Source organism: Pseudonaja textilis, unplaced genomic scaffold (genome assembly GCF_049901715.1).
Source record: "Pseudonaja textilis isolate UNSWEBS1 unplaced genomic scaffold, rPseTex1.2 PTEXSCF23, whole genome shotgun sequence".
NCBI lineage: Eukaryota > Metazoa > Chordata > Lepidosauria > Squamata > Elapidae > Pseudonaja > Pseudonaja textilis.
The window spans coordinates 1,014,364-1,038,925 of NW_028262868.1; the positions used below are offsets into that span (position 1 = coordinate 1,014,364).

General features: G+C 43.5%; 1 long non-coding RNA gene and 1 pseudogene across 2 annotated transcripts in view; one reads left to right on the forward strand and one right to left on the reverse strand.

Moving 5' to 3' along the window:
- Positions 1-4,292: 4,292 nt before the first annotated feature.
- Positions 4,293-7,212, forward strand: LOC148123712 (uncharacterized). Its single transcript, XR_015740575.1, has 3 exons — positions 4,293-4,693; positions 6,410-6,456; positions 7,032-7,212. It is a non-coding gene; the product is annotated as an uncharacterized LOC148123712 (long non-coding RNA).
- Positions 7,213-7,307: 95 nt separating this feature from the next.
- LOC113453280 (phosphatidylinositol 4,5-bisphosphate 3-kinase catalytic subunit alpha isoform-like) overlaps positions 7,308-24,562 on the reverse strand; it is a 72,692-nt pseudogene continuing 55,437 nt past the window's right edge. Inside the window, exons 17-21 of the transcript XR_015740576.1 lie at positions 18,147-18,225; positions 13,926-14,095; positions 10,927-11,044; positions 9,351-9,502; positions 7,308-8,032 (exon numbers count right to left, since the gene is read on the reverse strand). The product of XR_015740576.1 is annotated as a phosphatidylinositol 4,5-bisphosphate 3-kinase catalytic subunit alpha isoform-like (transcript). The remainder of the gene's footprint in view (positions 8,033-9,350; positions 9,503-10,926; positions 11,045-13,925; positions 14,096-18,146; positions 18,226-24,562) is intronic.

Genomic DNA, 24,562 nt, shown 5'->3' on the forward strand with positions numbered 1-24,562 from the left:
AAAATGGAGACTGGTGCGAGTTGAGCACCCTCCGTCTGCCTCCCGCTTCCACGTCAACTACACACCCCATGTTGCAGGAGGTGGCACCCCACAGCGGCCCCAAATCAGGAGAAAGCGTAGTAGTACCACCGCCTTCTCAACTAGTGAGATCCGTCCTCCCGGGAAACAACGCCGCTTACTCTGCGTTTCTCAGAGCGTCCGGCCGGGGAGAAGGCGACGCAAGGGAGGAACACGCCTGCTCACCTGGGCGCCACCTGCCCGGTGACAGCCGCTGGGCCTCTCTCCTCGGAGGATCCCCCAACCCCTCTGCACCCGATACCGGGGCTTCTGCACCCTTCTCTCCCCCTGCCCACACTGCTTCTCCCTCGCCCAGAGTCGGGCTCAACCCCTGCAGTGGATGTGTACTCGGCCCGGGGGATTACGTGCGGGCCGCCGAGAAGCTGCGCAGGGACATCTACACCTCGGAGGAACACAACGAGCGGCTTCTGCGGATGTTTAACGTTCGCATCATGCGGGTGAGGCCGGGTTGGGGGGAAAGGTCTTTGAGGAGGTCTGGGGGCCCAAGGTTGCCAAGAACTGCAATCCCTTCCTCTGCCATCTCTCCGCTGTAGCCTGTTTACTCTCTTTTAATCCCTTCCTCCGCCATCTCTCCTGCTGTAGCCTGTTTACTCTCTTTTGCAATCCCTTCCTCCGCCATCTCTCCGCTGTAGCCTGTTTACTCTCTTTGCAATCCCTTCCTCTGCCTCTCTCCTCTGTGGCCTGTTTACTCTCCTTTAATCCCCTTCCTCTGCCATGCCTCCGCTGTAGCCTGTTTACTCTCTTGCAATCCCTTCCTCCGCCATCTCTCCCTGTATCCTGTTTACTCTCTTTCAATCCCTTCCTCCGCCATCTCTCCGCTGTTTCCTGTTTACTCTCTTGCAATCCCTTCCTCCGCCATCTCTCCGCTGTAGCCTGTTAACTCTCTTTTCAATCCCTTCCTCCGCCATCTCTCTGCTGTTTCCTGTTTTCTCTCTTGCAATCCCTTCCTCCGCCATCTCTCCGCTGTAGCCTGTTACTTTGCTCTTTCAATCCCTTCTTCTGCCATCTCTCCGCTGTTTCCTGTTTACTCTCTTGCAATCCCTTCCTCTGCCATCTCTCCGCTGTATCCTGTTTACTCTCTTTCAATCCTCCTTCTTCTGCCATCATCTCCGCTGTTTCCTGTTTACTCTCTTTTTTTAATCCTTCCTCCGCCATCTCTCCGCTGTAGCCTGTTTACTCTCTTTCAATCCTTCTTCTGCCATCTCTCCTCAGTAGCCTGTTTACTCTCTTGCAATCCTTCCTCCGCCATCTCTCCGCTTGTAGCCTGTTTACTCTCTTGCAATCCCTTCCTCCTGCCATCTCTCCGCTGTAGCCTGTTTACTCTCTTGCCATCCCTTCCTCCGCCATCTCTCCTCTGTAGCCTGTTTACTCTCTTGCAATCCCTTCTTCTGCCATCTCTCCGCTGTTTCCTGTTTACTCTCTTGCAATCCCTTCCTCTGCCATCTCTCCGCTGTATCCTGTTTACTCTCTTTCAATCCCTTCTTCTGCCATCTCTCCACTGTTTCCTGTTTACTCTCTTTTAATCCTTCCTCCGCCATCATCTCTCCGCTGTAGCCTGTTTACTCTCTTTCAATCCCTTCTTCTGCCATCTCTCCTCAGTAGCCTGTTTACTCTCTTGCAATCCCTTCCTCCGCCATCTCTCCGCTGTAGCCTGTTTACTCTCTTTCAATCCCTTCTTCTGCCATCTCTCCGCTGTTTCCTGTTTACTCTCTTGCAATCCCTTCCTCCGCCATCTCTCCACTGTAGCCTGTTTACTCTCTTGCAATCCCTTCCTCCGCCATCTCTCCGCTGTAGCCTGTTTACTCTCTTGCAATCCCTTCCTCCGCCATCTCTCCGCTGTAGCCTGTTTACTCTCTTTTAATCCCTTCCTCCGCCATCTCTCCGCTGTGGCCTGTTTACTCTCTTTTAGTCCCTTCCTCCACCCTCTCTCCGCTGTGGCCTGTTTACTCTCTTTTCGTCCCTTCCTCCGCCTCTCTCCGCTGTGGCCTGTTTACTCTCTTTTCGTCCCTTCCTCCGCCCTCTCTCCGCTGTGGCCTGTTTACTCTCTTTTCATCCCTTCCTCCGCCATCTCTCCACTGTAGCCTGTTTACTCTCTTTTAATCCCTTCCTCTGCCATCTCTCCACTCTATCCTGTTTACTCTCTTTTAATCCCCTTCCTCTGCCCTCTCTCGCTGTAGCCTGTTTACTCTCTTGCCATCCCTTCTCTGCCATCTCTCCACTGTATCCTGTTTACTCTCTTTTCATCCCTTCCTCCGCCATCCCTCCGCTGTATCCTGTTTACTCTCTTGCAATCCCTTCCTCTGCCCTCTCTCTCCGCTGTAGCCTGTTTACTCTCTTGCAATCCCTTCCTCTGCCCTCTCTCCGCGGTATCCCCCAGACGCAAATCCCTGCAAGATTATCAATCGACGGTTCTGGGGGCCCTCAAGTGTGAGGAGAGATACACACCCCTCCCAAATCCTTCAGCCTGGCACTGGCCCTTTTAGGGGCGGGTCCGCCGCCATCCAACGGACGCCTCCCAACGCTTCCCCTCCTTCTTCCTCCAGGTGGAATTCTACTTCCTCTCTCAATACGTGGGCGGTGACCGAAACTGCCTTCGGCACATTTTCCACGGCCGGGTCCCACACCTTGGGGGCCCTCCTGGAGCACGTCGCCTCTTACGGGCGCCCGGAGAAGTTCGACGAAGTCCTCTTCCGACGGCAACTGGCCCTGGTCACCTGGACGCTGCAGGGAGCTGCCAACGCCCTGAGCGGCGCGTGTGGAATATCGACAACTTCTGAGCCGGGAACCCCCTGACCCCCAAAACGCCGGCCTGTCGTCTGCATGATCTCTCTCTCTCTCTCCTCGAGAAGCAGATCCCCCCTTGGCAAACGGCGTCGGCGTTGTTGCCTTTTTTTGGAGGCGGGGTGTGGTTTGGGCAAGGCCACGCGTGATGATTGTCCCCACGGGAGGGCTTTAGTGGTGGCCTCCCTTCCCGATCCCCTCTTCCCTCCCCGCCCTCTTTTCCTCCCCCGATTTTTAATTTATCAGTGACAGGGTTCACTATGAATTCGTGGAATATTGCTGCTATGCAGCTGGAGTAGCAAGGCCCTTGCGCTCCGGAGTTAATTATACGTCGGCCCCCTCCTCCTTGCCCTCACCCCCTCACCCCCCACTCCGGATTTATCAGCAGCAAGGTCTGCTATAAATGGAATCGATTTATTGCTATGTAATAAGACAGGAATCCTACGTCCTTCCTCCTTTCCGTTCCTCCTTGCCTTCCTCCTCCTTTTTCCCTCTGCTCGTCCTTCCTCCTTGGTGAATCCGTCAGCAGGGGCGCAGAAGGTTTTATTGCGCGGATGAAATAAAAAGGCTCGTTGACATTGGCGCCCCCTTCCCTCCCTGACGTTAATCGAGGCCTGGTGGACGGGGTAGTAAATAAAACCTCCGAGGATTTATGAGGCGTGGGAACATCTCGGCATGACCTGGGTGTAGCCGACCGGAGATTGCGTTAATTCGCTGTCACTTTGGACCCTGGTTCTCTCGTGGCCCCCCTCTGGGTGTGCCGTGGTCGTATTCTCCACCCGAAAACAGGGCCGTTGCAGAGGTCAACGATCACGTTCTCCAGTTTGCGTGGCGGAAAGGCCAGGGCGCTTAGTTACAATCTTTGCAAGATAGGAAGGAATGCACTTTCGATCCCAAACTACTACGCGCTCTTTTCAAACTCCTTTTTTCCCCTCCCGCCTTTCGGTTGGCAACTAGGAAAACGGGCATAGAAAATGTTTATGAGTTGACAGTCGGCTCCTCGCTTCCTGAATGTGACCTGTACACAAGACAAAAAACGAATTGGGTGCAGGCATAGAAGCGGGCAGAGAAAATGTTTTATGAGTTGACAGTCGGCTCCCCTCACTTCTGGAAGGTGAACCTGTACAAGACAAAAAAAAACCAATTGAATGCAGGCACGAACGGGCATAGAAAATGTTTTATGAGTTGACAGTGGCTCCCTCGCTTCTTGAAGGCGAACCTGTACAAGACAAAAAACAAATTGAGTGCAGGCATAGAACGGGCATAGAAAATGTTTTATGAGTTGACAGTCGGCTCGCCCTCACTTCTTGAAGGTTGACCTGTACAAGACAAAAACCAAATTGAGTGCAGGCATAGAACTTAGGTTGCAAAACCCCTCCCACCCACCCGAAGGCTTGGTTGGATTTTCTGCTACAAGGCGACCTGCTCTTTCAAACTTCTTTCCAGCCCCAGCCCCACCTTTCTATTGGCAACTATGAAAATGGGCATAGAAAATGTTTTTACGAGTTGACAGTCGGCTCCCTTCGCTTCCTGAAGGTTGACCTGTACAAGACAAAAAATCAAATTGAGTGCAGGCATAGAACGGGCATAGAAAATGTTTTATGAGTTGACAGTCGGCTCCCCTCACTTCTTGAAGGTGAACCTGTACTAGACAAAAAACCAAATTGAGTGCAGGCATAGAGCGGATAGAAAATGTTTTATGAGTTGACAGTCGGCTCCCCTCACTTCGTGAAGGTGAACCTGTACAAGACAAAAAAACAAATTGAGTGCAGGTATAGAACGGGCATAGAAAATGTTTTATGAGTTGACAGTAGGCTCCCCTCACTTCCTGAAGGTGACCTGTACACAAGACAAAAAACAAATTGAGTGCAGGCACAACGGGCATAGAAAATGTTTTATGAATTGACAGTGGCTCCACCTGCAGCCGTGAAGGTGAACCAGACCAAGACAAAAAAACAAATTGAGTGCAGGCATAGACCTTAGGGTTGCAAAACCCCTCCACCACCCCAGGCTTGGGTTGGATTTTCTGCACTGGGACCTTACTACAAGGCTATCGTCAGCTTGGACTTTCCTACTCTTTACCCACGATGCCTCTGGCAAGGGTAGCCCTTCCACTTGATTAAAATATGGGCGTTGTCTCCAATGCCCGTCCATTGAGGATTGGCGCCCCTCATCATGGGTTTGGCCCCCCTACGGACCACGGGATCTGGGGGGCTCGTGGTGGGGAGGCCTCAGGGTCAATCCAACCGCAGGTTCTAAGAGGTTACTACGGAACTCGGGTGTATTTTTTCCTAACAATTGGGGGCCACTCCAGTTGTAGCTGCGTTCATTGGTCCACCATTCCGCGCTCTCCGTGCCTACGCAGGTGTCAATCAAATCACGGCTGACTGGGGAAAGTCAGCACCGGCGCTAAAAAACAAACAAAACAGTCGTAACACGGAGCAAAACTCACGGAACAACGGGACAGATATTTTTTTTAGCTCAAGCGCTTGTTATTGCCTCCTTCCTGGGGCTGGGAGAAAACGGCTGGCTTAGAGTCGCCCGCCGCTTTTCATGGCTAAGAACAGGTCTAGAATCCACACAGGCAACCCGTTTGAACCGGCTCTCGATCTCCTTAATTCCCCAACGATTTCCAAGCCAGCAAGCAGCTCCGGTCGTGAATTAAATAAATCTTCAATTAAATAAACTTGGCCGTGATATAAAATCCCCTCTGGTTGACTTGATCCAAGAAGGATTTCTTGAAGGGATCAAAATCCGCGGAGGATCTGCGGTCCCATCGCCATATACATTTTTTTAATCCAACCACAGGATTCCTTGGATTAAATTTGGGTTTACATCGAATAAAACAACATTTTATTAAGCGTAATAAAGGTCAAATGTCCTCAGAGTTAATACAACCCCATTTTTGCTCAATGCAATAAAGCCACACTTGATTACATTTAATAAAATCCCAATTTTATTCCCCCAACCCCAATAAAAATTTTAATCCTAAAATGTGCTCGCAGGAACTGGCCGTCCCAACAATTCAGAATTTGTGTCAGGATTCCGGCGATCGCCCGTCTCAAATCATGAGCCTTGAGCCAAACTTCAAAGAGCTTCGAAGAATTCATTAGGAGGCGAACAGGTTGGGCGTGACCTGGGCGTGGCCGACTCCGAGACACGTAATTCACTGTCACCTTTGACCTGGTTTTCCAGCCCATCCCCTCTGGGTGCGTCATAATTCGTATTTTCCAATGAAACCCATCCGTGAGCCGAGAGTCGCCAATCAGGTTCTCCGATTGGAGTTTTACACGGCAGAAACTCATCGTTTACTTATAGTCGTTGCCAGGTGTGCGTGGAATGCACTTTCGATTTCCAAGCTACCGCACTGCTTTTTCAAACGCCTTCCCCTGCCCCCATTTGTCTGTTGGCAACTATAAAAGTGGGCATATGAGTTGACATTCGGCTCTCCTCACTTCTTGAAGGTGACCTGTAGAAGAGAAAAACAAATTGAGTGCAGGCATAGAAAAATGTTTATATGAGCTGACAGTCGGCTCCTCGCTTCCTGAAGGTGACCTGTACAAGACAAAAACCGAATTGAGTGCAGGCATAGAACTTGTTGGATTTCTGCGGAACCTTACTCCAAGGCTATCGTCAGCTTGGACTTTCCTACTCTTTACCCACGATGCCTCTGATAAAGGGTAGCCTTCCACTTGATTAAAATATGGGCGTTGTTTTACAAGCTGACAGTCAGCTCCCCTCACTTCTTGAAGGAGACCTGTAGAAGACAAAATCAAATTGAATGCAGGCATAAAACGGGCATAGGAAATGTTTTACGAGTTGACATTCGGCTCCCCTCACTCCTCCAAGTAGACCTGTAGAAGACAAAACCAATTGAATGCAGGCATAAACGGGCATAGGAAATGTTTAACGAGTTGACATTGGCTCCCCTCACTCCTCCAAGGAGACCCGTAGAAGACAAAAAACAATTGAATGCAGGCATAAAACGGGCATAGGAAATGTTTAACGAGTTGACATTCGGCTCCCCTCACTTCTTGAAGGAGACCTGTAGAAGACAAAAACCAATTGAATGCAGGCATAAAACGGGCATAGGAAATGTTTTACGAGTTGACATTCGGCTCCCCTCACTCCTCCAAGGAGACCTGTAGAAGAGAAAAACAAATTGAGTGCAGGCATAGAAAATGTTTTATGAGCTGACAGTCGGCTCCCCTCACTTCTTGAAGGTGACCTGTAGAAGAGAAAAACAAATTGAGTGCAGGCATAGAAAATGTTTTATGAGCTGACAGTCGGCTCCCCTCACTTCTTGAAGGAGACCTGTAGAAGACAAAAACAAATTGAGGGTTGCAGCTCGGCAAGCCCCCAAAAAAATAAAAATAAAAAATGATGATGATGATTTTATGAAGAAAGAGAAATCTCTAGAGAGGCTGATACACATCCAAATGTGCGGGTTTGGGGGTTTTTAAACATTTTTTATTTGAAAAAAAGAGAGAGAGAGAGAGAGAAAATAATTACGATATATATATATATATATATATTTTAAAGTCTTTTTTCTGACTTCAGACGTTTTTTAAGTATTACCCTTGTCTTTTGATTGTTGCCGGATAGGAAAAAGGACAATCCGTCTTCCTTCCTTTCCCCAGCCCTCCCCTTCTGCCACCGGAAGCTTCCGTGGGAGGAGAGAGGAAGGGTCTCTGAGCATAGGGTGATTTCTTGGGCGGATCACCGTTGCTTGAAGGCCAAGAGAATCCGCGAACCTTCTCCCGATCTTCTCGGCTGGTCCCAACGAGAAGGACGCGGACCGTGAGGGCGTCTCGGATCAAGTCGGGCCGTGGCCCGGGAAGGAAGGAAGAAGGAAAAGGACTTCCGAGCGGCGGGAGGGGGTCCCTTTCAGTCGTGGCTGGCCTCGCTGAGCGGCATGTGCCGGATGGTGTGGAAGATCCAGTCCATCTTAGTGGTCCAGCCGCCGTGGTGGGCCTCGTTCATCTGCTTGGTGAAGTACTCCAGGGCTTCCTGCTCGCTCTTGTCCAGCGCCAGGGTCTTCCGGAGGTAGGCCACGTCATCGAAGGACTGCAGCTCGGGAAGCCCGCTGCCCAGCATCATGGAGAAGAGGTTGATGAGCAGGTTGGCGTGCTGGCGGATCGTCAGGTAGGCCTTGTAGCACATCTCTTGGAACCTGCGAGGAAGGAAGGAGGAGGAGGAGACGACGACGCTGGACGGCGGAGGAAAAAAAAAGGAGCGGGGGAAAAACGCTCTCCGAGATACACACGGGGCGGGGCGGGAGAAGGTGTCCCAGATCCACCACCGGCCCTCCACGCGAGGAGGAGACGCCCAACGGCAGGACCGAGGCCTGTCCGTGCCACCTCTGGGAAACCCCCTCCAGATGTCCCACAACGGGACTCTCCAACTTTGACCCACGTGTGGACTTCCAACTTGCATAGTTCCTCCCAGAGGAAGAGAGTAAACCGGGCTAGAGTGGAGAGAAGGCGGAGGAAGGGATGGCAAGAGAGTAAACGGGCTAGAGCGGAGAGAGAGGGCGGAGGAAGGAGTGCAAGAGAGTAAACGGGCTAGAGCGGAGAGATGGAGGAGGAAGGGATGGCAAGAGAGTAAACGGGCTAGAGCGGAGAGAGGGCGGAGGAAGGGATGGCAAGAGAGTAAACGGGCTAGAGCAGAGAGAGGGCGGAGGAAGGGATGGCAAGAGAGTAACCACAACTCACTCCCGGGAGAGGTGGGGTGGGAAGAGGCGGCTTGGGGATGGGGGGGCAGATAATAGATAAGCAGAGTTGGAAGGGACCTTGGAGGTCATCTAGTCAAACCCCTTTCGGTCCTCAACTATTGGAAGGCTGCTCTCCTGCCTCCCCTGGTCCTTTGTTCCCTTAAAATCAGATGAAAGTCAGATGAACAGAGTTGGAAGGGACCTTGTAGGTCATCTAGTCCAACCCCACCCCACCCTCAAATACTGGAAGGCTGCTCTCCTGCCTCCTGGTCCTTTTGTTCCTTAAAATCAGATGAACAGAGTTGGAAGGGACCTTGTAGGTCATCTAGTCCAACCCCTCTGCCCTCAAATACTGGAAGGCTGCTCTCCTGCCTCCCTGGTCCTTTTGTTCCTAAAAATCAGATGAACAGAGTTGGAAGGGACCTTGTAGGTCATCTAGTCCAACCCCCTGCCCTCAAATACTGGAAGATGGCTCCCCTGGTCCTTCTTCTCTTCCCTAGACCAGCCAGGCCCAGTTCCTGCAACCGTCCGTCGTGTGTTTGAGCCTCCAGTCCCCTAAAATCATCTCCGTTGCTCTTCTCTGCACTTTTTCCAGAGTCGCAACATCCTTTTTGATCGTGTGGTGACCCAAACTGGACGCAGGACTCCGGGTGTGGCGTCACTAAGGAGGGAGGGGGCCATGTTCCGGGGAAAGCTGCGGAGAGAGGGCGGGGGAGTCCGGGGTGGGATGGATGACCTTCTTGGCCAAGAACCCCCCCCCACACACACCCATGCCCACCTCTCGAATTCTTTGGTCTTGGTACATTCCTGCACCCCTTTGCTGATGACGATGAGGAAGTCCTGGGTGAGGACGAAGGGGACTCGCTCCCGCTTGTAGCCGAATTTCTTCTTCTTGTGGTCCAGGAAGTGCCCGAAGTCGATGTGGAAGAGCTGCAGAGAGAGAGAGAGAGAGAAAGAGAAAGAGTGAGAGAGAGAACGAGAGAGACAGAGAGAGAAAATGAGAGAGAACGAGAGACAGAATGAGAAAGAGAGAGAATGAGAGAGAGAGAGAGAGAAAAGGAGAGAGAGAATGAGAGACTGAATGAGAGAGAGAGAAAATGAGAGAGAATGAGAGAGAGAAAGAGAATGAGAGAGGGAGAAAGAGAATGAGAGAGAGAGAAAGAGAATGAGAGAGAGAGAGAAAAGGAGAGAGAGAATGAGAGACAATGAGAGTGAATGAGAGAGAGAGAAAGAGAGAGAATGAGAGAGAATGAGAGAGAGAATGAGAGACAGAGAAAATGAGAGAGAATGAGAGACAGAATGAGAGAGAGAGAATGAGAGAATGAATGAGAGAGAGTGAGAGACAGAATGAGAGATAGAGAAAGAGAGAGAATGAGAGAGAATGAGAGAGAGATAGAATGAGAGAAAGAATGAGAGAGAGAATGAGAGTGAATGAGAGAGAGAGAAAATGAGAGAGAAGAATGAGAGAATGAGAGAGAGAATGAGAGAGAGGATGAGAGAGAGGATGAGAGAGACAGAATGAGAGAGAAAATGAGAGAGAATGAGAGACAGAATGAGAGAGAGAGAATGAGAGAATGAATGAGAGAGAGTGAGAGACAGAATGAGAGATAGAGAAAGAGAGAGAATGAGAGAAAATGAGAGAGAATGAGAGAGAGAATGAGAGAGAGAAAGAGAGTGAGAGAGAGAATGAGAGAGCATGAGAGACAGAATGAGAGACAGAATGAGAAAGAGAGAGAATGAGAGAGAGAGAAAAGGAGAGAGAATGAGAGAGAGAGAGAGAGAATGAGAGAGAGAATGAGAGACAATGAGAGTGAATGAGAGAGAGAAAAATGAGAGACAGAGAATGAGAGAGAGAATGAGAGGGAATGAGAGAGAGAGAATGAGAGAGAGAATGAGAGACAGAGAAAATGAGAGAGAATGAGAGAATGAATGAGAGAGTGAGAGACAGAATGAGAGATAGAGAAAGAGAGAGAATGAGAGAGAGAATGAGAGACAGAATGAGAGACAGAGAAAATGAGAGAGAATGAGAGAATGAATGAGAGAGTGAGAGACAGAATGAGAGATAGAGAAAGAGAGAGAATGAGAGAAAATGAGAGAGAATGAGAGAATGAATGAGAGAGAGTGAGAGAAAGAGAATGAGAGAGAGAATGAGAGAGAGAGAGAGAATGAGACAGAATGAGACAGAATGAGAGAATGAATGAGGAGAGTGAGTGAGAGAAAGAGAATGAGAGAGAGAATGAGAGAGAGAGAGAGAATGAGAGAGAGAGAGAGAGAGAGAGAGAAGGGCGGGGCTCGGGCGGGAGGGAGGGCAGGCCTTCAAAGCCCAGTGGGGGGTGGAGAGGAGGACCACCTACCTGTCCATCATCCTTGACCATGATGTTGCTGTTGTGACGGTCGCCGATGCCCAGGATGAAAGTGGCTACGCAATAGCCGGCACAAGAGCGCGTGAAGAGGTCGATGGCCGCGTCGTACCTGGGGCAGGTAGGGAGAAGGTAAGCCAGGTAAGCGTCCCAGGTGGGTCTCCATCCTCCTCCACGTCGCGGCTGCCCCGAAGGTAACTTTCCCCTCACACCCCAAAAAAATGGGCAACCAGGACTTTTCTTGGATATATATATTTTGTTTGTTTGTTAAATATGTCTTTTTATTAGACATTTTCTTTCATATACATCACTATTCAAGAATTGTACTATGGGGTTGGGTCCTGGATACTTTGTAGGTCATCTAGTCCAACCCCGCGCAGGGAGAAGAAGCAACGGCTGGTAAACTAACCCAGGGAGAGAAGCAACCTAGAACTAAGGAGGTAACCTTCTCAACAAGGGAGAACAATGGGACCCGTGGGACTGCCCGCCACCAGAAGTTTTGGGGGCTTCATCCCTTAAGAAAAAAATAACTGGACAGCCGTACAGGCAGGAGCGGGATTCCGCTGTCTTAACCACCGGGTCTGTGGGCGTGGCCTGTTTTGTGGGCGTGGCTTGGTGGTCCCGTGACTGGCTGGGGCGTGGCTGGTCTGAAAATATTGTCGGTATCTACGTCTATCTTGAATTTTTTGGATTTAAAAAAATAAAATGAGGCCAAGCAGGAAGGCAGATGGAATTGCTCACAGAATCATTCAGTGATCTATCCATCCGCCATCGGCTACCTGAGTCTGTCACTTAAAGTTTGCTTGGAAGCAAACACATAGCATTTGCTAGCAAGCACACTCACAAAATGAACTCACAACACGCCAGGCGTGTAAATATTGAATTTTTATTGTAAAAAAAAGAGAGCAACTTTTACCCCAAAGCAGGCCAAGCAGGCAGGCAGATGGAGTTGCTCACAGAATCATTCAGTGATCTATCTCTCTGCCATCGGCTACCTGAGTCTGTCACATAAAATGTGCCTGCAAGCCAACTCACAAAATTAACTCACAACACACCAGGGGTGTAAATAATGATTTTTTTTTATTAAAAAAAGAGTAACTTTTCCCCAAAAGTAGGCAGGCAGATTGAGTTGCTCACAGAATCATTCAGTGATCTATCTATCCGCCATCGGCTACCTGAGTCTGTCACATGAAATGTGCCTGCAAGCCAACTCACAAAATTAACTCACAACACGCCTTGTACGTAAATATTGAATTTTTTTATATAAAAAAGAGCCATTTTTACCCCAAATCAGGCAAAGCAGGCAGGCAGATGGAGTTGCTCACAGAATCATTCAGAGATCTATCCATCTGCCATCGGCTACCTGAGTCTGTCACATAAACTTTGCTTGGAAGCAAACTCATAACATTTGCTAGCAAGGACACTCACAAAATGAACTCACAACATGCCAGGCGTGTAAATATTGAATTTTTTTTATTTAAAAAAAAAAGAGAGCAACTTTTACCCAAAATCAGGCCAAGCAGGCAGGCAGATTGAGTTGCTCGCAGAATCACAGATTCATTCAGAAATCTATCTCTCTGCCATCGGCTACCTGAGTCTGTCACATAAAATTTGCTTGCAAGCAAACTCACAAAATTAACTCACAATATGCCAAGTATGTAAATATTGATTTTTTTATTTTAAAAAATGAGGTAAAGCGGGCAGGCAGATTGAGTTGCTCACAGATTCATTCAGTGATCTATCTATCTGCCATCGGCTATCTGAGTCTGTCACATAAAATGTGCTTGCAAGCCAACTCACAAAATTAACTCACAACACACCATGTATATATATAAAAAAGAGCAACTTTTACCCAAAATCAGGAAAGCAGGCAGATTGAGTTGCTCACAGATTCATTCCGTGATCTATCTATCTGCCATCGGCTACCTGAGTCTGTCACATAAAATTTGCTTGCAAGCCAACTCACAAAATTAACTCACAACACGCCGTGTGTGTAAATATTGAATTTTTCATTTAAAAAAAAGGAGAGCAACTTTTACCCCAAATGAGGCAAAGCAGGCAGGCAGATGGAGTTGCTCGCAGAATCACAGATTCACTCAGAGATCTATCTATCTGCCATCGGCTACCTGAGTCTGCACTGAATAATAGAAGCTTCAATCCTAAGGGAGGTTCGGCTCTGCTCAAAAGCAGAGCCGAAGATCTAAAGACTAGCTAGAAAGAATCATTCAGTGACCTATCTATCTGCCATCGGCTACCTGAGTCTGTCACATAAAATTTGCTTGCCGTGAGTCTGCACTGAATAATAGAAGCTTCAATCCTAAGGGAGGTTCGGCTCTGCTTAAAAGCAGAGCCGAAGATCTAAAGACTAGCTAGAAAGAATCATTCCATGATCTATCTATCTGCCATCGGCTAGCTCAGTCTGTCACATAAAATTTGCTTGCCGTGAGTCTGCACTGAATAATAGAAGCTTCAATCCTAAGGGAGGTTCGGCTCTGCTTAAAAGCCGAGCCGAAGATCTAAAGGTTACCTAGAAAGCTAGAAATCCAACTGTTTCCTGCTTCCTAGCTGATCTAAATCTCCCGGCACAGCAGAACAGATGATGGTTAGGAGGGAAAAAAAGAAAGGAAAAAGAGCGACTTAGCGGGCAAGTTGGATGGCGTAAGGAGTGAGTAGGCGGGGCGGTGCAGGGCCAGCCAGGGCCGCAATTTGCCGGTTCTCCAAACTGGGCAGAATTGTAACAACCGGTTCCGTATAGAACCAGTCGGACCAGGTAAACTCCCCACCCCCGTGTACAGGGTCTCTCTCCTGCTTCGGCAGGGGGGGGTCGGACTAGATGACCTCCAAGGTCCCTTCCTCCTGGCTCCATTCTGATGGGTCGAGCTCTGTTCTTCGTTCGGAAGCACCTTCCGAGTGGTGTCCCACTGCCCAGCCCGCCAACCCCTCCCCCCGTTCAGTCCCCCCCCCCCAAACCCCACCCCCAGGCCCAGACTGACCCTTCGCCCTTGTTCTTGTCCTTCAACCAGTGATGCAACGCGTTGCTGTTGAACTGCAGCGCCCCTTCAGGCCGCCCTTGCACTGGATCTGCATGATGGTGTAGGAACTCTTCACCACTTCGATGAGCCCCACGCAGTCCCCGATGGACAGGCAGCCGTAGGGCAGCATCCTGCCAAGAGGGGAGGGGAGGGCAGGTCAGGCCTGGAGGAGCCCCGGGTTTTGGGAGCTGAAGGCCACGGAGCAGCGAGGAGGAAGGCCGGGTGGGCAGGTGGGTTTGGCTCCTCCCAAATGAGGCAGGGGGCTTTCGCCCGGGAGGACCAGCTATCTCCTCCAGCCGGCCACACGCAAGCACATCTCATACTCCGTCTCTTTCTCCTCCCCCCTCCTTTTAATATATATAATACATTATAATATATATATATAAATAATAGAATACATTCACCAAGAATCAGAAGATACTCATAGGATACTAAATCAGCAATCAAAATCGTACACAGAAAGTAAATCATATAAGTGGTAAGGATACAAGCAACAAGGTTATGGTCAAAAGTGGGAAGTCGTAAGTACTAGGAAGGATGATAAAAAATACATTCGCCAAGACTCATAAGATACTCATAGGATACTAAACCAGCAATCCAAATCGCACACGGAAACTAAATCATGCAAGTTGTAAGGATACAAGCCACAAGGTTAGAGGGAAGAGATGGGTACCAGGAAGGATGAAAAAGATACATTCATCAAGAATGGTAAGATACAACCCTTAGTGATACTCATAGGATACTAAACCAGCAATCCAAATCGCACACGGAAACTAAATCATGCAAGTTGTAAGGATACAAGCCACAAGGTTAGAGGGAAGAGAGGGGTACCAGGAAGGATGAAAAAAATACATTCATCAAGAACCGTAAGATACAACACTTAGTGATACTCATAGGATACTAATTCAGGAATCAAAATCATACGAGGAAACTAAATAATGTGTAAGGATACATGCAACAAGGTTACAGTCAAAAGGTGGGAAGAGATAGGTACTAGGAAGGATGATAAAAATACATTCACCAAGAATCATAAGATACTCTTAGGATACTAAATCAGCAATCAAAATCGTACGCGGAAAGTAAATAATATAAGTGGTAAGGATACAAGCAACAAGGTTATAGTCAAAAGTGGGAAGAGATAGGTACTAGGAAGGATGATAAAAATACATTCACCAAGAATCATAAGATACTCATAGGATACTAAACCAGCAATCAAAATCGCACGCGGAAACTCAATCATGCAAGTTGTAAGGATACAAGCCACAAGGTTAGAGGGAAGAGATGGGTACCAGGAAGGATGAAAAAAATACATTCATCAAGAATTGTAAGATACAACCCTGAGTGATACTCATAGGATACTAAACCAGCAGTTAAAATCGCACGCGGAAACTAAATCATGTAAGTTGTAAGGATACAAGCCCACAAGGTGATAGTCCTAAGGGGGAACAGGCTCCCTTGGCTCCTCTTCCTCGCTGCTCCCAGACTCCGGAGGCTACGGTGTCCCGACACCATCCGTCCCGGCTGCCGGCGAACCACAACACCCCTTATCCACGGCCGTCCCGCCCCACCGTCCGTTTCCATTTTTTTTTTCTTTTTCTAAATAATGCTTTCTTGAATTTTTTTTCCCGTTTATACACAATACCAGTAGTTATTAAACAGCGCTGTGACATTTTATATATACATGGATGTGTCCGATCAAAACTTACAACGCCTCATATTTCCAGACCCTCTAATTTATTATATACATTATTTACATTTTCTATTTTCATATCGATTCTCGATCCAAATAAACCAGGTTTCCCGCACTGCGTTGTATTCTGCGTCTGTTTTCCCTTTTAATTCCATAGTTAATTTATCCATTTCCACACACTCTAAATTTATTTATTTATTATTATTATTATTAACCCTTCGGGTGATATGGAACTTATGAAATATTTTCTTGCTGCTGTGAATATATGTAAATATAAAATATTTATTCTGGTTTTTTTTAATCCTTGCTGCTGTCAATATATGTAAATATAAGATATTTTATCTTTCTATTATAGTTTTTTTTAATTCTTGCTGCTGTCAATATATGTAAATATAAGATATTTTATCCTTCTATTATAGTTTTTTTTAATTCTTGCTGCTGTTAATATATGTAAATATAAGATATTTTATCTTTCTATTATACTTTTTAAAATTCTTGCTGCTGTCGATATATGTAAATATAAGATATTTTATCCTTCTATTATAGTTTTTTTTTAACTCTTGCTGCTGTCGATGTATGTAAATATATTTTATCTTTCCATTATAGTTTTTTTAATTCTTGCTGCTGTCGATATATATAAATATAAGATATTTTATCTTTCTATTATACTTTTTAAAATTCTTGCTGCTGTCGATATATATGTAAATATAAGATATTTTATCCTTCTATTATAGTTTTTTTAACTCTTGCTGCTGTCAATATATGTAAATATAAGATATTTTATCCTTCTATTATAGTTTTTTTAATTCTTGCTGCTGTCGATATATGTAAATATAAGATATTTTATCTTTCTATTATACTTTTTAAAATTCTTGCTGCTGTCGATATATGTAAATATAAGATATTTTATCCTTCCATTATAGTTTTTTTAACTCTTGCTGCTGTCGATATATGTAAATATAAGATATCTTATCTTTCTATTATAGTTTTTTTAAATTCTTGCTACTGTAAATATATGTAAATATAATATTTTATCTTTCTATTATAGTTTTTTTAATTCTTGCTGCTGTGAATATATATAAATATAAGATATTTTATCTTTCTATTATAGTTTTTTAATTCTTGCTGCTGTCGAATATATGTAAATATAAGATATTTTATCTTTCCATTATAGTTTTTTTAATTCTTGTTGCTGTGAATATATATAAATATAAGATATTTTATCTTTCTATTATAGTTTTTTTAAAATTCTTGCTGCTGTGAATATATATAAATATAAGATATTTTATCTTTCTATTATAGTTTTTTTAATTCTTGCTGCTGTGAATATATATAAATATAAGATATTTTATCTTTCTATTATACTTCTTTAAATTCTTGCTGCTGTCAATATATATGTAAATATAAGATATTTTATCTTTCTATTATAGTTATTTTAATTCTTGCTGCCATCAATATATGTACATATAAGATATTTTATCTTTCTATTATAGTTTTTTTTAATTCTTGCTGCTGTTAATATATGTAAATATAAGATATTCTATCTTTCTATTATAGTTTTTTTTTTTTAAATTCTTGCTGCTGTGAATATATATAAATATAAGCTATTTTATCTTTCTATTATAGTTTTATTTTTTTAATTATTCCTAAGAGGAATAATTCCGGGACAAAATCATTTTATTTTTTTTTACTCTTCTAACCAAGTTTGACTCCTTTTCCAGTATTTTTTTTTTTTTTTCCGCTTTGGGGCATGTCCACCAAGAATGAAAGAAGATACCTCGTCGTTGTCCGCACTTCCAACAAGTTGGTTTTAAGTTTGGGTAAAGCTTAGCCAGTCTTGGAGGTGGCAAATGCCAACGATAGAACATTTTAAGCTTGCTTTTCCTTATATACGCTGGCAATTTTGTTATTTTTATCGTTCACGTTTCCAGATCGTTTTTCCCATTCTTCCAGATCAACAGTATGTCCGACGTTTGTTCGGAATCTGAATCCACCACTTAGTTGGCTTGGCAAGGATATAAACCAACAATGTAAGTTTGTAGCTTTCAGACAAAATCACTGTATTGATTTATATACTATATTCCGATTGGTTGATTATATTGCGAATTACCCCAAGAGGGAGCTAGAGATCATGGCTTGTTCTCTCCGACATTCTGTCTGTCTGACATTCTGTTGCTATCTAAGGTTCTCCGTTGTCTTTACGCTGTGCTTATACTTTGATATCTTGGAAATGACTAAGGCAACCGGTAAGAAGACTTTGTAGTTGGATATTCTTTCGACTGTAAAACGTACATGAGCTGGACCGTTTATTGGACGGCGCTGGTTCTTAAAGTAAAACTTTTAACTCAATTTAGCGTATCTGGGTGCGGCTGGATAATTATTCATAGCTACTCTCATAAACATGTCCTTGTTACTCAAGGGTTATTCTGTACATATCATAACAACGTTCCTCCCCCATGCAATCACCGTTCAACCCAACGTCCCCGTCCTACCGGAGATCCAGGCCTTGGTTCTGCCACATACTCTCCATGATCCGGATGATCTGCAGGGTCAGCATGTCCTGGCGGAGATCTAGAAGGGACCGAGGGAAGAAGGTCAACAGCATGGGCCTTTTTTGCACAGTCGGGGTGTGTGTGTGTGAGGTGAGGCGGATGGGCAGGGGAGACCCCCGAGAGAGGCCAGCGTGGCTCTCCAGATCCATGTGCCACCTCCCACCCCCCAACCGTCAACTCATCAAATATTTCTCTGGTTTCTTTTGAGCGGGCCAACAGAAAAGGAGGGAGAGAAGGGAGAGCAGTGCGGCAGCTTGGAAACCGAAAGCGCATTCCGTCAATGTTTTCTTTCTTTTTTAAAAAAGTTTTTATTTATTTCTTTTGACGACCAACATTGACCAATGCAAACATAAAACGTCAAATAAAAGCATCTTTCCATTTACACAGCGTGTCAGTAGGTACATATCTCTTGTGCCCAATTGTCAACGGTCTTTCTCTCCTAAATTTAGATTAAAATTCATATTGAACAGATCAGCTTTTTGCAAACTATGTTATGATTAATTCCTTAATGGACTATAATTATAAATTCACATCATAGACAAATGGATTGTAAATAGAGATAAGTACTAGATAAGTAAATGATTTATATAAACTATATTATTATTAACGCCTTAATAGACTATAATTTTAAATTCACATCATAGACAAATGGATTGTAAGTAGAGATAAGTACTAGATAAGTAAATGATTTATATAAACTATATTATTATTAATGCCTTAATAGACTATAATTATAAATTCACATCATAGATAAATGGATTGTAAATAGAGATAAGTACTAGATAAGTAAATGATTTATATAAACTAAATTATTATTAACGCCTTAATAGACTATAATTTTAAATTCACATCGTAGATAAATGGATTGTAAATAGAGATAAGTACTAGATAAGTAAATGATTTATATAAACTAAATTATTATTAACGCCTTAATGGACTATAATTATAGATTCACATCATAGATAAATGGATTGTAAATAGAGATAAATACTAGATAAGTGAATGATTTATATAAACTATATTATTATTAACTCCTTAATGGACTATAATTATAAATTCACATCATAGATAAATGGATTGTAAATAGAGATAAATACTAGATAAGTGAATGATTTATATAAAGTATATTATTAACGCCTTAATGGACTATAATTATAGATTCACATCATAGATAAATGGATTGTAAATAGAGATAAATACTAGATAAGTGAATGATTTATATAAAGTATATTATTATTAACTCCTTAATGGACTATAATTATAAATTCACATCATAGATAAATGGATTGTAAATAGAGATAAATACTAGATAAGTGAATGATTTATATAAAGTATATTATTATTAACGCCTTAATGGACTATAATTATAGATTCATCATAGATAAATGGATTGTAAATAGAGATAAGTACTAGATAAGTAAATGATTTATATAAACTAAATTATTATTAACGCCTTAATAGACTATAATTATAAATTCACATCATAGATAAATGAATTGTAAATAGAGATGTGCTAGATAAGTATATGATTTATATAAACTATATTTCTATTAACTCCTTAATGGACGATAATTATAAATTCACATCATAGATGAATGGATTGTAAATAGAGATGTACTAGATAAGTGAATGATTTATGTAAACTATATTATTATTATTAACTCCTTAATGGACTATAATTATAAATTCACATCATAGATAAATGGATTGTAAATAGAGATAAATACTAGATAAGTTCATATTCGCACAATTTTGTATATTTGTAAATAATGCACAAAGTCTGAGGATAAAGACGCATGTCGCAAACTGTTGATATAAGATCTATTTTGTCGTTGTTTGACTTTTTAAAATTATAAAAGATTAATAAAAAAAATCACGTCATCCTTTTCGAGCAAATCTCCACTTTTTTCTAAATATTCATCCTGTCATTCATTTCATTCTAATCAGTTCTAATACCTCATTACGCTGTCTTATCTTTACCATTACGTTGCATTCATATTAGAATATATTTTATTCCCCCATTTTCTCATCTGACCATTGATAAAATAAATCCCCTATTTTGATAATATTCTGTCTTCTGGCTGTCTAATTTCTAATGTCCATTTAATTTCTAATGTCCATTTAACATTAATTGACTCATGTCCCATTTATTGATATTTCTGCGCATTCCGTTATTTTCTTTAATCGCCTCGTCTTGTGACGGAATTTTTTCCACTTTTCCAGTTTTGAGCCAGTTCAATTTCTAGCCGCTGTTAAAAAACATTTATAAATCAAATATGTCAATTCTCTACTGTATCCTACCCAAGAAAAATATCTCTGGTTTAAAGGTTTTCCAAGATAGTAAACTAGGAGAACCATAGTTTCCGCCGGTGCAAAATTCTAATTGGAGAACAAGATGGAGGACTCTGGGCTACGGCTGTGTCCCATTGGAGAATTGGAGAGTCGGCTGCACCCAGGCAGCGCCGGCATGTTCCCTCCCAATAAATCCTTTTTGGGAAGTTTTGCAAGTTTGGCTCGAGACTCAGGATTTTTAATCGGGGTGTAACGGCCGGAATCCCAACACCAAACATTTCTACACATCTTTGGAAGGAGGCCACAGAGGAAAGCCAGCCGGGTCCCCCGTGAGGGCATTGAGCTGTGCCTCGCTCCCAGAGAGCCCGGGTTCTGGACCCCTCCTCGGCTTGCTTGAGACCTCCAGACCAGCCCCTTGACACCATCTGAATGACCGAGGGGGGAAGGGACCTTGGAGGTCTTCTAGTCTGACCCCCCACCCCAACCCGCTCAAGCAGGTGACTGTACACCGTTTCAGATAGGTGGCCGTCCGGTCTCTTATTTTATTTAAAAAAAAAAAACTTCCTCCAGCGATGGTGCTCCTACAAGTTGTAAATCTTGTGAGCTCTCACGTTTCCTTTCTGCTAAATGTATTCAAACTGGACAGGGAGGTATATGGATAGGCACAATGTATATGTATGTATATAGCCCTGGTAGATGTGAGCGTTACGTATGGGCATGCGTAGATGGATACTTTCTTTTGAGATCAGGCAACTGAAGGTCCTTTTTAACGTGAGCCGGCGTGTTCACAGTAAAAAATGACAATATATGTTTATCTCTTCTCTTCTCTACTCTTCTCTACTCTTCTCTCCTCTGCACTTCTCTTCTCTACTCTTCTCTATTCTTCTCTACACTTTTCTCTTCTCTACTCTTTCTCTCCTCTCCTCTGCACTTCTCTTCTCTTATCTATTCTTCTCTTTTTCTTTCTCTTCTCTTCTCTTCTCTTCTTTCCTCTCCTCTGCACTTCTCTTCTCTAATCTTCTCTTCTTTATTCTTCTCTACATTTCTTTTCTCTTCTCTACTCTTCTCTTCTCTTCTTTCCTCTCCTCTGCACTTCTCTTCTCTTCTCTACTCTTCTCTACATTTCTTTTCTCTTCTCTACTCTTCTCTTCTCTATTCTTCTCTATGCTTCTCTTTTCTCTTCTCTTCTTTTCTCTTCTCTTCTTTTCTCTTCTCTTCTCTACACTTCTCTACACTTCCCTTCTCTATTCTTCTCTACACTTCTCTACTATTTTGTCTTCTCTATTCTTCTCTACGCTTCTCTTCTTTTCTCTTCTCTTCTCTTCTTTTCTCTTCTCTTCTCTATGCTTCTCTTCTTTTCTCTTCTCTATTCTTCTCTACACTTCTCTTCTCTATTCTTCTCTACACTTCTTTTCTCTTCTCTTCTCTACTCTTCTCTTCTCTTCTTTCCTCTCCTCTGCACTTCTCTTCTCTCCTCTTCTCTTCTCTATTCTTCTCTATTCTTCTCTACGCTTCTTTTCTCTTCTCCATCAGGCCGTTTCTCCTTCATTTCTCCTTGGGTTAGTTTCCATCCATCATTTCTTTTTCCCGCCTTCTGGTGGTTTGGAGAATAATTGGACCCTCCCCCCCGGTCTTCTTTGGGGCAGCCCCCTCCAATATCGGAATCCTGCTATCACGTCAACCCTGGTCCTTCTTTCCTCGAGCCTGGCCAAACCCAGATCCTGCGACCGTTCTTCGTTATGTTTTAGTCTCCAGCCTCAAAAGATCTTAGTTGCTCTTCCTCCGAGCTTTCAACCTCTTTTTTTGCAAAGCGGTGACCCAAAACTGGACGCGGGCCTTACTAAGGCTTTATAAAGCGGTACCAACTTTATAGTCGGTTTTCGTCCCCAGCCTCCTAATCCTCTTTATTGCTCTTCTCTGCACTCTTTCCAAAGTCTCAACACCGTTTTGTTTTGTTTTTTTTAATATCCCAGCGACCAAAATTGGGTCCAGTACTCCAAAGGGGTCGAACCAAGGCCTTATAAAGGGGGTATTAATTCGTGACACGATAGGTTTTTCCCCCATGGCGGGTCCCACTTACTCTCTTCTAATCCCTTTCTCTACAATCTCTCCATTCCAGAAGATAAGAAAGAAAGCGAAGGAAGAAACTAGACATGGGGATTTCTGGAGTCTTACCGTGGCTTTATAAAAGTGGTATCAACCCAGAGGAGAGGAAGGAAGAGAAGAGAAGAGAAAAGAAGTGTAGAGAAGAATAGAGAAGAGAAGAGTAGAGAAGAGAATTGCAGAGGAGAGGAAAGAAGAGAAGAGTAGAGAAGAGAAGAGAAAAGAAGAGAAGAGAAGAGAAAAGAAGTGTAGACAAGATTAGAGAAGAGAAGAATAGAGAAGAGAAGAGTAGAGAAGAGAATTGCAGAGGAGAGGAAAGAAGAGAAGAGTAGAGAAGAGAAGAGAAAAGAAGAGAAGAGAAGAGAAGAGAAGTGTAGACAAGAATAGAGAAGAGTAGAGAAGAGAAGTGCAGAGGAGAGGAAGGAAGAGAAGAGTAGAGAAGAGAAAAGTGTAGACAAGAATAGAGAAGAGTAGAGAAGAGAAGTGCAGAGGAGAGGAAGGAAGAGAAGAGTAGAGAAGAGAAGTGTAGACAAGAATAGAGAAGAGTAGAGAAGAGAAGTGCAGAGGAGAGGAAGGAAGAGAAGAGAAGAGAAGTGTAGACAAGAATAGAGAAGAGTAGAGAAGAGAAGTGCAGAGGAGAGGAAGGAAGAGAAGAGTAGAGAAGAGAAAAGTGTAGACAAGAATAGAGAAGAGAAGAGTAGAGAAGAGAAGTGCAGAGGAGAGGAAGGAAGAGAAGAGAAGAGAAGAGAAGAGAAGTGTAGACAAGAATAGAGAAGAGAAGAATAGAGAAGAGAAGAGTAGAGAAGAGAAGTGCAGAAGAGAGGAAGGAAGAGAAGAGAAGAGAAGAGAAGTGTAGACAAGAATAGAGAAGAGTAGAGAAGAGAAGTGCAGAGGAGAGGAAGGAAGAGAAGAGTAGAGAAGAGAAAAGTGTAGACAAGAATAGAGAAGAGAAGAGTAGAGAAGAGAAGTGCAGAGGAGAAGAAGGAAGAGAAGAGAAGAGAAGAGAAGAGAAGTGTAGACAAGAATAGAGAAGAGAAGAATAGAGAAGAGAAGAGTAGAGAAGAGAAGTGCAGAAGAGAGGAAGGAAGAGAAGAGAAGAGAAGAGAAGAGAAAAGTGTAGACAAGAATAGAGAAGAGAAGAGTAGAGAAGAGAAGAGTAGAGAAGAGAATTGCAGAGGAAAGGAAAGAAGAGAAGAAAAGAGAAGAGAAGAGAAAAGTGTAGAGATTGTAAATGTATTAACTGCGGCTAGGATTGTATTGGCAAAAAAATTGGACAAAAATGAGAATATTCCATTGCAGGAAGAAGTGATTAAGAAAATCTTGGAATGCGCTGAGATGAGTAGATCGACATTTGAAATGAGAGAGCAAGAAGCTAAAACAATTTTATACAATTTGGGACCTTTCCTATCAACGGCTGGACGATGAAATACAACAATAGAATATTTAGAATGTTAGGCGATAAGGAATATTATTGATTTTACTTTTCTTTTTTCTTTTGCTATTTGACATTACATTTATAAAGTGTTTTTTTTTTCTTTTTCTTTTTAGGATAGATGTTGACTTTTCTTCTCCCTTTTCTTTTGTTACTTGACATTACATTTATAAAGTGTTTTTTTTTTTCCTTTTTCTTCTTAGGATAGAATTGGTATGATTATATGATTGGTTACAGAATAAATGACTTAAATTATAGTTATCTCATAAGGCGCGAATGAATAAAAGTACAGTCAAATGATTTTTTGTTTTTTGTTTTCATAATGATATGAGGATATATAAGCTTGGATCGATAATAAGAGTTATTATGGAATGTAATTGTCATGGTGACTACGAAATGAATGCACCAAACTGATGAACCGACCGACACGCTGGTCGTATATAAGTACGGAAGAGAGCGGAGCCTTTTATGTTTTGTCCGTTCGTTTAAAAAAAAAACCAATAAAATTGTTTTCCAAAAAAAATAAAAA